This window comes from Triticum dicoccoides, chromosome 1A, assembly GCF_002162155.2.
Source record: "Triticum dicoccoides isolate Atlit2015 ecotype Zavitan chromosome 1A, WEW_v2.0, whole genome shotgun sequence".
In the NCBI taxonomy this organism is placed as follows: Eukaryota; Viridiplantae; Streptophyta; class Magnoliopsida; order Poales; family Poaceae; genus Triticum; species Triticum dicoccoides.
The window spans coordinates 195,798,563-195,808,819 of NC_041380.1; the positions used below are offsets into that span (position 1 = coordinate 195,798,563).

Sequence of the window (10,257 nt, forward strand, 5' to 3'; positions counted from 1 at the left end):
GGAGTTTAACTGCAGCAAGCCAGCTTTGACTCAGTGGTTAACCTGGACTACGACTGTAAGCAACTCTTTTGAGGTGGCGCACACGAGTCCACATATTCACCATATCAATACACCACTCACTACAGGAAAAACTACATGTAGAGACGTTCAATTTCATAGCTAGAGACGCATTATTTCATCTCTAGGTAAAAATAGAGTCGATTTAGTAAAGCATCCTTGGAGCGTCTCCTTACGGACCGCCTGAAAACATGTAGGCACGCTTGGTTAGCGTGTCTAAATGGTATGAGACGCTATATTGAGACGTTCAAAATCGTCTCTACGAAAATAGAGACATTCTACTACACGCTTGTATCACGACTCTACTCATGTGGGCCCATTCCTTATAGACGTTATGTTGAGACGACATATTCATCTCTAAATATGAATAAGCTTCTTTGTGTCAATGGAGTATTTTACTTTAATCGTTATTTGATTACTAATTTAACTTTGTATTGCTCATTTCGAATCGAGTTAATTTATCATGATAGGGATGCATGTGTAGATTGATCAAATATCACTATATAAAGTCATCAGTCCACATCACCAATTGCATTCGTAGAAATCCATTCTCACAATTAGCATCCTTTGTAACAAATCTAGGAACACATACAAATACTAAAAGTGTATGGAGTTCACAACTAAAACAAATCAGACATGATGTAAATAATTAAAGAGAAGATACTACAAACTAGAACTAAGCTTTCCATACATTATACATAATATACATTCGTTTAAAAACTGATTCTTGTGTAGTTTCTCCTTGCTCCTGCAATGCTTTCCAATTCTAAAATCTCAGCTACCCTGGAAGAAAAAAATAACAAAGAGAAGTTTAGAACATAAGCATTTGGATTAGTGCAAGATGAGATGTTCTTTTGATGAACCTCTGAGAGATGTACCATACAAATGTCTTGAGGGTGTCTTGGAGCACCAATGTCTTAGGTTGTGTTGGAGTGGCCGGCTCACTTTTTGACCTAAAAAACCAAGATACTTCACCAAAGATACAACCTACTAATGTATTTTCTTGATATGCTTAGTGACGTGGGAAGTTATACACTTGGTTCAGGACCACCTTACTTGGTCACACTGCTATTTCCAGCATGAGCATTTGCCGATTCTTGACCACCATGTGCTTTTACATTTGAGGTTCAGTGCAACTGTAAGTAAACTTGTTCAAAAATTAGGCATTGTATGGTAATGAAGAAATTTATGCACACAGACACAAATAAACTAGTGTAACCCATTCCTTGTTAGTGAATAGTTGGTTCCGTAAGTTGATTCTTCAAGGCCTTGATTGCCTTTATCAAACTTTTCAAGACGTGCTTCTGCAAGTTTAGTTACAGTTGTAAGTAAACATAAACAAATCATAGTCATTATTTGGTATTTCAAAAATAATTTATAAATGAGAGTTATGAGAATTATTGTCACCTTCTCTTTGATATGATCGACTTTGGCAAGGTTAGCAATAAAAATCCGATAATATGCATGTCAAATAAAGATGCAATAATTAATCAAATGATGCACAACAAATTTGTTCAAAGTGGTAGAAGATGCATATGGTAATCAAACTATATGAGGACATAGATAAGATCTATAGAACATGGTTGACTCAATTTATTGGTGGACTACTTATGTTGGGCTGAAGCTTGCCTTAATTTGAAACATACTATGATGATTAAATAAGAAGCATTCTTGGATGTCAACAACATGTACCACACACGCTTTGAAGAGCAATGCAAGTTGAATAACAAAATTTAGTCAAACTTCAATAGTTCCACAACACCATAAATTTCACCAGACTTAAGTAGTTGAAAATCACAAGAGGCACAAAATGAATATTTCACACCCTAAGCTATATAGCATGTTATAAAATATGCATTGAAAATACATTAGTAGGCGGTACTAGAACATCAAGAAAAATTCTCTATGGGTCGATAAGATATAAGAGAACATTGAATTTGCTCACCAATAGAAGGCAATTAGCTATCACCTGAGCTTGCTAGTGAAAGCAATCATACGGTCCATTAGCAATTTCATTTCTATCTTGCTGGTAAATGTGCTCAATTATTGAACAAATATGTTCACGAAAACTAAAGTCGTTGATGGATACATAAAAACCCACCAAGAATTTTATAATGATTTGGGGACAACGACTCTTAAATCAGAATCCACAGATTAAAAGGGGAAATCAGTACAGAAAATCTAAGTGGTTCTGGAGTAAGAAAAAAATCGCATCTGTTTTGGCGACTTGCATTGCACGTAAAGTTATGCCTAAAATGTTATTCTTGACCTGGGAATAATGTAGCGTTGTAGTATATTGCCAATAAATCATGCTCAATTGTAATTGAAGCCAATATACTCCACAAGACCCATTTCATCAGAACTAAGTTCTGAATGAACTATACTACATAGTCATCAAGTTGTAGCATTTTCTCAGTATGTTAGCAATTCAGCACATCAGGTATTTATGTGTTTGAACATCATGTGAAATTAAATCGGAATTCCTTCCATCCATGAAATGGAACATAAGTAATGGAGAGATCAAGAATAAAAACGACTTACCATGTTATATTAGAGATGCAAATCATGAACTTTTTGCACATGCAGGCAGGAGCTGAACCTCCAAATCTGTGCCGTACCCACAAACCTACACGCAATACCTAATAAACCTTCTGCTTAGATTAAGAATCAGGTAGGTATACAATTTTCTGTACTGTATGCACCCACCATTAGGTCTGAATTTCAACGAAATAACAGTTCATATACTTGTAGAACTAAAACTTGATGCAACGACATATCACAATGAGAATTAAAAGAACCCCCTTCCTCATGTTTTTTTCTTACAGTGGTAAAAAATAACAATCTAGGAAACAAAAACTGCCCTCTAAGCTAGTAATACTTATGATGTGTGTGCTAATCACAAAGCATGTACTCAGAAAGAGTGAAAAGAGAGCAAAAGTACACAAACCAGCGAAAAGATGAAGCAGATATGCGACGTGTACCTAGGCAAGAGAAGCCGCCACTGTGCTTGCACTGGTGTTCACCACCATGCCGTTAAGTGGCGGCGACCAAGGCGAACAGGGTGACATGGGTCGGCCATCCAATAGGTGGGGTTATATACTCCTAAAATAGCGGGGCACAAGATTCGGGAAGAGGCGTTTGAATCTGTTGCCATAAAAATCAGAATGAACATCCTAACCCACCATAATCGCAAGATGAACACGTGAATCATATCCCTGCTCCTCCCAAAATTACATGTGTCATCACCCAAAAATCCACCGAGAGGCATAAAAGAACTCCAAAAAAAGGAGAAAATTCATTCCTAGGGGAGATTCAGTCTTACTTATTGTCTCTTGTTTGCATTTCTGCACGACAAAAAAACAAGCAGTACACAATAATTACTAGTAGTAGCTAATATACAACCAAATATTAAGTTAGCATAAGTGAACAACTTCCCCCCATTGGCATGGAACATTACCACCTACAAGATGACAAGTTCATAGTTCAGTACTAGTTACAGGTTAGTAACTAACAGCATAACAGGCCATCACAGTTTGACATATAAAAAATCAATCGATTGTGTACTGGGATGATCTGAACATAAACGCACAAAAAAGTTGACTATGTAGCACTAGCAGACAGGGGAGGGTGGTCGCAGAATGCCCTAGAGCTGCACATACGAACAGGGCGAATCACGCGAGGGCCGGTGTTGGTTCGGTGCCCCTGGAACGGGGTGAATCATGCAAGCAGGCGAACATGTCACACGCCGCTAATTTGATTGATTGATGGTAAAAACTGCAGAGGATATGGTATTCAAGGGATAACCTGCTTGACGGGCCGGAGGCTGAAGATGCTTGCGGGGTGCTGTAGCGAGGGAACACGCGGCAGATCTTCGGGTGGCGTATGAGACCAAAGTGGATGCGGCTAGGTGACGGTGAGGACAACATCAGGAGGAGCACGGCATTGCGACGGTGAGGACGACGGACGCCGACGGGCTCGGACTACCGAGGTTGCAATGGACGAGAAAGGGAATCGACGGTGGACGGAGTTAGCGGCGGAGGCCAGCGCTTCGGGGTAGGGCTGCTGCCCCACAGGGAGGGGGAATGGGCGATGCGCGAGGTGGGCATCCGCGGCGTAGATTGGAATCTGGAGACTAGAGGTTGGGAGATGGAGGCGTGGGGGAAATATCTGGGATTATACGGAGAAAAAAACAGAGAGACGCGGGAAGGCTTTTTTATTTTTTGAGGGGGCGCGGGAAGGCTTATATAGGCGTTAAAGAAATAATTTTCAGCGTCAAATTTGGTTAAGAGAAATTAGTTTAGGTAACCAAATTTGGTTAAGAGGAAAAAATTCCGGAGAAAATGGATATTTCACATATATGGATGTACACATCCAATGTAATATCCACATCATTGAATAAAAAATATAATGCTCATGCATTGATACACCAAGCAGACAGAGTGAGACCCAAAATAATACGAAAACACTAACACACACGTGTAGGTGTTTGCATCTCGCCCACACGCGTGGATCCACGTCCGTTTGTGGTTGCACGAATCTTGGCATGTTTATGGTGCCACTTAGGACTAGGCTGGTGTGTGGGTATTCATCCGGGTGCCCATACGTCCGTTTTCACCACACGGAGGGACTGGTGTGTGGCCATTTAGAAGTTCGCCCACACGTCAGTTTTCACTCATGCACAGAGGCTAGTGTGTGAGCATTTATCAGTACGCCCACACGCCCGTCTCCTCTCCCATACCCAAAGCTGTCAGTTGCCATGTGTTTTGCAGGGTACATGACAATTGCCCTAGTGTGCTTATAAGCAGATGGCAACTCTCTCTTTTACCCGAACATGTCAGTTGACATGTGTTTTGCAGGGTACATGGCAACTGCCCTAGTGTGCTTGTAAGCAGATGGCAACTCTCTCTTTACCCGAACATGTTATTTTGTCATGTCTTTTTCTAGTGCTACACGACAACTGCCTAGTGTTAGTAGGTGGCAACCCCTAAAGTTTTCAAATCATGACAACTTTAGTAAACCGAACCATACATGCCAGCTGCCTAGTGTTAGTAGGTGGCAACCCCTAAAGTTTTTCAAATCATGGCAACTAAAGTAAAACAGACCATACATGACAACAGCTGCAGTTGTCCAAAAATGTCATCTGCCACTTGACCTGAGATGGCAGCTGCAGTTGAGCAACCATGGCAATTATAGTTGTCCGACATGGCAGCTGCAGTTAAACGAACATGGAAGAATGTCCGGACCATGGCAACTGCGGAGCGCGTGGTGACTGTCACGTAGGGCGTGCGGAACCATGAGGTAGGAGGCCTGATGTACGGGCGTGTGGGCGTTATCTATTCATGGCCTCAAAAAATGGCCCCCGTGCTAATAGCCACTCGAATAAATAACTCGTGCTAACAAATGGCCAGCGTGAATGTTTAAGAACATATTGTAGCGTAACATTCGAAACATTTTTATTTTTTTATTTTGATTTTTTAAATAAAGTAATAATTCTAATTGTTGAATATTCTTTAAAACGTGGATTTTTTTTAAATCCTGATAGTTTGAAAGTTTCATTAATTTTCGAAAAAAGACAAACAAAACATGAAACGGGAAGATTTTTTGCAACACATGAACATTTTTTGAAAACATGAATCTTTTATAAGAAAACAAATATTTTTTTAATATGTGAACAATTTTTTAAAATGGAAACATGTTCTGAACATTGAAAACAATTTTTGAAAGCGCTTGTTTTAAACACAAAAAATAATTTGAATTTCTGAACAATTCAATAAAAAATGAATATTTTCCAATTTTTTTCATTTTTAAAAGGAAATTTATTTTGAAAATCTCAAACAATTTAAGAAAACATAAAAAATCGAGCATTTTTTTAATTACGAAAAATTTTGGAACAAGAAGAAAAATTTAAAGTTTCAAACATTTTTCAAAATGGGAACAAAAATTTTAAATCACGAAGATTTTTCAAAAATTTGAACAAAAATTTAAATTCTAAAAAAATGAATTTATGACAAAGGAAAAAATAGAAATAAACATGAAAGGGAAAACATAAAAAGGAAAGAGAAAGGAAAATGAGAAAGAAGAAGAAAATAAAAGGAAAGGGACATAAATAGAAAAAGAACAAAGGAAAAGGTAAACGGGCCGGCCCAATTTTGGTGTCCTATGAAAAACTCCGACTATTTGTCGCCTTGTGTAGTAAATAAGGTTTCCCAGCTACGTGGGCAGAAAATAAAAGGGCTGGCTTCGTTGGGCCACAGCGCACGCAGCCCACATACGAAATTACTCGCAAAACTGTTTTTCTTTTCTAACAGATGGACACATGAAAATTTAGTACCACCTTGGATACAAAAAAAAGTTCCTTTCAGTGGTGAACGGATGAAAAACTTGGAGAAACGCACCTTACTTTATTAGTAACTAGCACATATGCCCGTGCTGGCAACAGGAGAGATTTTTCGCGAGAAGCATCGGAAGAGATAATTGATGTGTCCATCAAAACGGTCTCAACAAAAGTGGGGCAACAGAGCGGAGAGCAGCAGTGTTCTCGCGGGTCATGTTTGGCCCGCAAGATCTTTATAGTAGTGGGGTTGGCCGGAGTGGTGGCCACTATCCAACTCGTGCCTTTTTCTTCCTCAGATCTGCATCCTTGTTGAGCTTGTGGTGACCTCTTGCTTTTTTTAATAAAGGAACAAATCATCAATTTCGGGAAAAAGGCAAACCAAATTTAAAATAGGAAGATTTTTTGAAATTCACGATTTAAAAAAAAACAGGAACCATTTTTAAGGCGGAGAAACGACATTTTTTGAATTTTTGAACAATTTTTGAAAATGGAAACTTGCTTTGAGCATCAAAACCATTTTCAAAATGTGTTTTTAGTCACGAACGTTATTTTGAATTTGTGAACATTTCAATAAAAAAGAATATTTTTCATATTTCTGTTTTTAAATGCAATTTATTTTAAAATTCTAGAACATTTTTGGAATTTGCTTTCGAGGACATGTGAACATCTTTTGAACTTTTACAAATTTGGAACGATAATACAAATTTAAAGTTCCAAATATTTTTGAAAATGTGAACAATTTTTGAAATTATGAAGGTTTAAAGAAAATTTGTAAAAAAAATAAATTCGGAAAAAAGAAAAATAATAAATTTATGGGAAAAAGGAAAAAACAACTTGGAAGGGAAAAGTAGAAAAAGAACATAGAAAAATAGTCTTTGGTCGAACGATGCGAAGCTTCGGCTATATGCCGCCCAGTGCAATCAATAAGGTTTTCCTAGCTACGTTGGCAGGATATAAATGGGTGGCTTCTCTGGACCTTTGCGCGTGCGGGCCCATGTACGAAATTCTAGACAAGATTCTTTTTTTCTTTTCTAACAGATGGACCACAAAAATTTAGTATCACCAGGGATATAAAAAAATATTTCGGTGGTGAACGGATGAAAAATTGGAGAAACGCACCTTGCTTTATTACTAGGCAGGAATAGATTTAGATATAGATCTAGATATAGAAAAGGTATAGATAGCTATGGTTCATAGTTGGTTTGCTGGTACAATGTCTGGATGACAAACTGCCAGGGAGAAATGGAAAGGTTGATCGTGGATTAAAAAAGCAATAGACAAATTAGGACAAGAAAAGTATAACAAGGGTCTACGTCATCTAGTCATTGACACCGTGGTACATGACACGTCGAGATGGGAACAGTTGTAGACAGTAAACCTTATCTCTTCTAGACAGAGTGCCGCCACCATCAACATGCCACTGCGAAATTCTAACCCTCACCTATATACGAGACGAAACTGAGGCACTTAGACCTCCCTCCCCCCAATAACCCTGGAAAGGCAGAGGTACTTGGGTGGTGGCCAATGGGGAATGACGGCATTACCTTATGGCCTCACCTAGTTACTCAATCGCGCGTATAAATTTTAGCATGATTGATTTTAATAGCTATCACAAGTGTAAAATTTTGTGATTATTTAAAGTTTTTCTCAATGCCACAAATAGACCTCATACTAAAACATCTCAAAGATCGTCTCTACGTTAATTAAAAATACATATTTCTTTTAAAAATGTCTAGTTATAGGAAAACGTTTGTGGCACTTTGTAAACATCTTAGGAAGCATCTCTAGTCTCCTAGTGTCCATGCGCTTAGAGACGAATACAAAGAGCGTCCCATAAAGAGCGACTATACATGGCTATTTTGTTGTAGTGACTATGGATCCGCTCCCGACTCCCTATGAGAACGTCATCCATAGTACTCACGCCTATCTTGCGCATTTTAGAGTATCCACTTTCACTTGTCTATGAACTGTTATAGGCAACCCAGAAGTCCTTTACCGTGGACGCGGCTATTCGAATAGATCATTTATAACCCTGCAGGGATGTACTTCTTCACACATGTTTCCACCACTTAGCCTCTGCACACGACATGTGCTCGGCAGACTTCAAGCGAAAGCCGACATGGGTGTAGACCACGACCTAACTAACCACATAAGTCTCTAGTATAGATTTATTGCCTATTCGGGTTCCATCCGCGAGGAGATCCGGCCGGAGTTTCGCTCACAGCCCCAAGCGATGTGTGCAGGGTTCCCGAGACACCAAACGGGCGCCCGGTACACCATGCCACGGTGTATCTACCACATCATAGCCCACCCCTCGGGTCAGCGCTACGCACGGCCGCCAACACATATCCTACAAACACCAGAAACTAGTTGCAACTCCTGGACAGAGGACAAGGGCGGTTAATAAGTCGAGCGGGGTCATATTACAGGGCCCAACATGTGGTAGTAGCTATTTCATGGATCACAAGAACTCAGTTCCTAAGGACGGCTTCAATGAGACAACCCACCATGTACTCCTACATGGCCTCTCACCGATACCTTTACCAAATCGTGTTCACATACTTAGCTCTCAACAGTAGGACATGCTCACACACCTCCGATTCATCCCCGATGAATCAAAACTGACACAACTCTATGCAATAGCAGGCATGATAAACAAGCATGAATGAGTAGGCACATCAGGGCTTAAACAACTCCTACCCATGCTAGTGGGTTTCATCTATTTACTGTGGCAACGACAGGTCATGCAGACGAAAGGGGTTCAACTACCATAGCATGTAACAGTTGAATCGTTGTTGTCCTAATGCAGTAAAAGAGAGCAGGAGCGAGAAGGTGGGATTGTATCGAAATGAACAAGGGGGTTTTGCTTGCCTGGCACTTCTGAAGATAGTATAGCTCTTCATCGGTGTCATCGAACTCATCGTCGAAACCATGTCTATCGAGAGGGGACAACTTCCGGCAATGAAGAAGGAAACACAATCAATGCAATGAGACAATATGATGCATGCTGTTGATTGAACTAATGCAACTAGCAATCATATTAAATGAAGTTGGTTTGAACCCTAGGTTCAAATTCAAACCCCATATGTGCTTTCTTAAATGCCACTTAATTTAATTGTCCTAAACAGAGGATATAAGTTGCTCTAACATGCATGCAAATTCCATAAACAGATTCTTTGGATTTTTCTGATCATTTTTCATATATAATTTATTTCATTTGGAGTTACGGTTTAATTTCTATGAATTTTGGAAGTTTTGGGCATTTTCTGGAATTTCCTGAATTAATAAAAACACCAGAAAAGCTTTATTGCGTCAGCATGACAGCAGCATGATGTCCCCAGGTCAACCGGGGCTGCTCCAGGTCAAACCTAACATGTGGGGTCCACACGTCAGTGACACAGGGGCTAAACCCGGTCAAACCCAATGTTGACTGGGTTTGACCCTGCGGTAGGGCCCGCTGTCAGTGGTTGTTAGGGTGATTAACTGGTTGGGTTAGCGCCTAATGACGCCCACGTCATCAGTCGCTGGAGTTTCACCGGCGATGACCATTTCGGGCGGCAGAGATCGTCGGGACTCCTCTACAGCCCACGATTTGAGGCAAGGTTTTCTCCTACGTGCTCCTGGGAGCGAGCTGCGTGGACCAGTGGTGGTGGCCGGAGCTGCGGTGGCTAGGATCAATGGCGGTGACCGAAATGGCGGCAGCCGGAGCTACGGGTTCGAGCAGGGCGAGGCCACAGAGGACGGGAGGGCTGGTTAAGGGGCTCACCGAGATCCTCAAGATACTAGGAGCACGGTGCCGCGCTTGGTTTCGGGCCTCAATGGCTGCGGCGATGGCGGCGACATCGCCGGCGGCGTGGAGTTCTCGG

General features: G+C 40.5%; 1 long non-coding RNA gene across 4 annotated transcripts; it reads right to left on the minus strand.

Annotated features, from left to right (window-relative positions):
* Nucleotides 1-551: 551 nt before the first annotated feature.
* Nucleotides 552-4,187, minus strand: LOC119266602. Of its 4 annotated transcripts, XR_005132067.1 has the most exons (8): nt 3,862-4,187; nt 3,380-3,401; nt 3,240-3,272; nt 3,039-3,159; nt 2,599-2,696; nt 1,114-1,193; nt 936-1,010; nt 552-840 (listed from the first exon to the last, which is right to left on the minus strand). It is a non-coding gene; the product is annotated as an uncharacterized LOC119266602 (long non-coding RNA). The 4 variants fall into 4 exon arrangements; XR_005132066.1 differs by having other exon boundaries at nt 2,599-2,683; nt 3,240-3,401; XR_005132063.1 differs by having other exon boundaries at nt 3,240-3,401.
* Nucleotides 4,188-10,257: the final 6,070 nt, after the last annotated feature.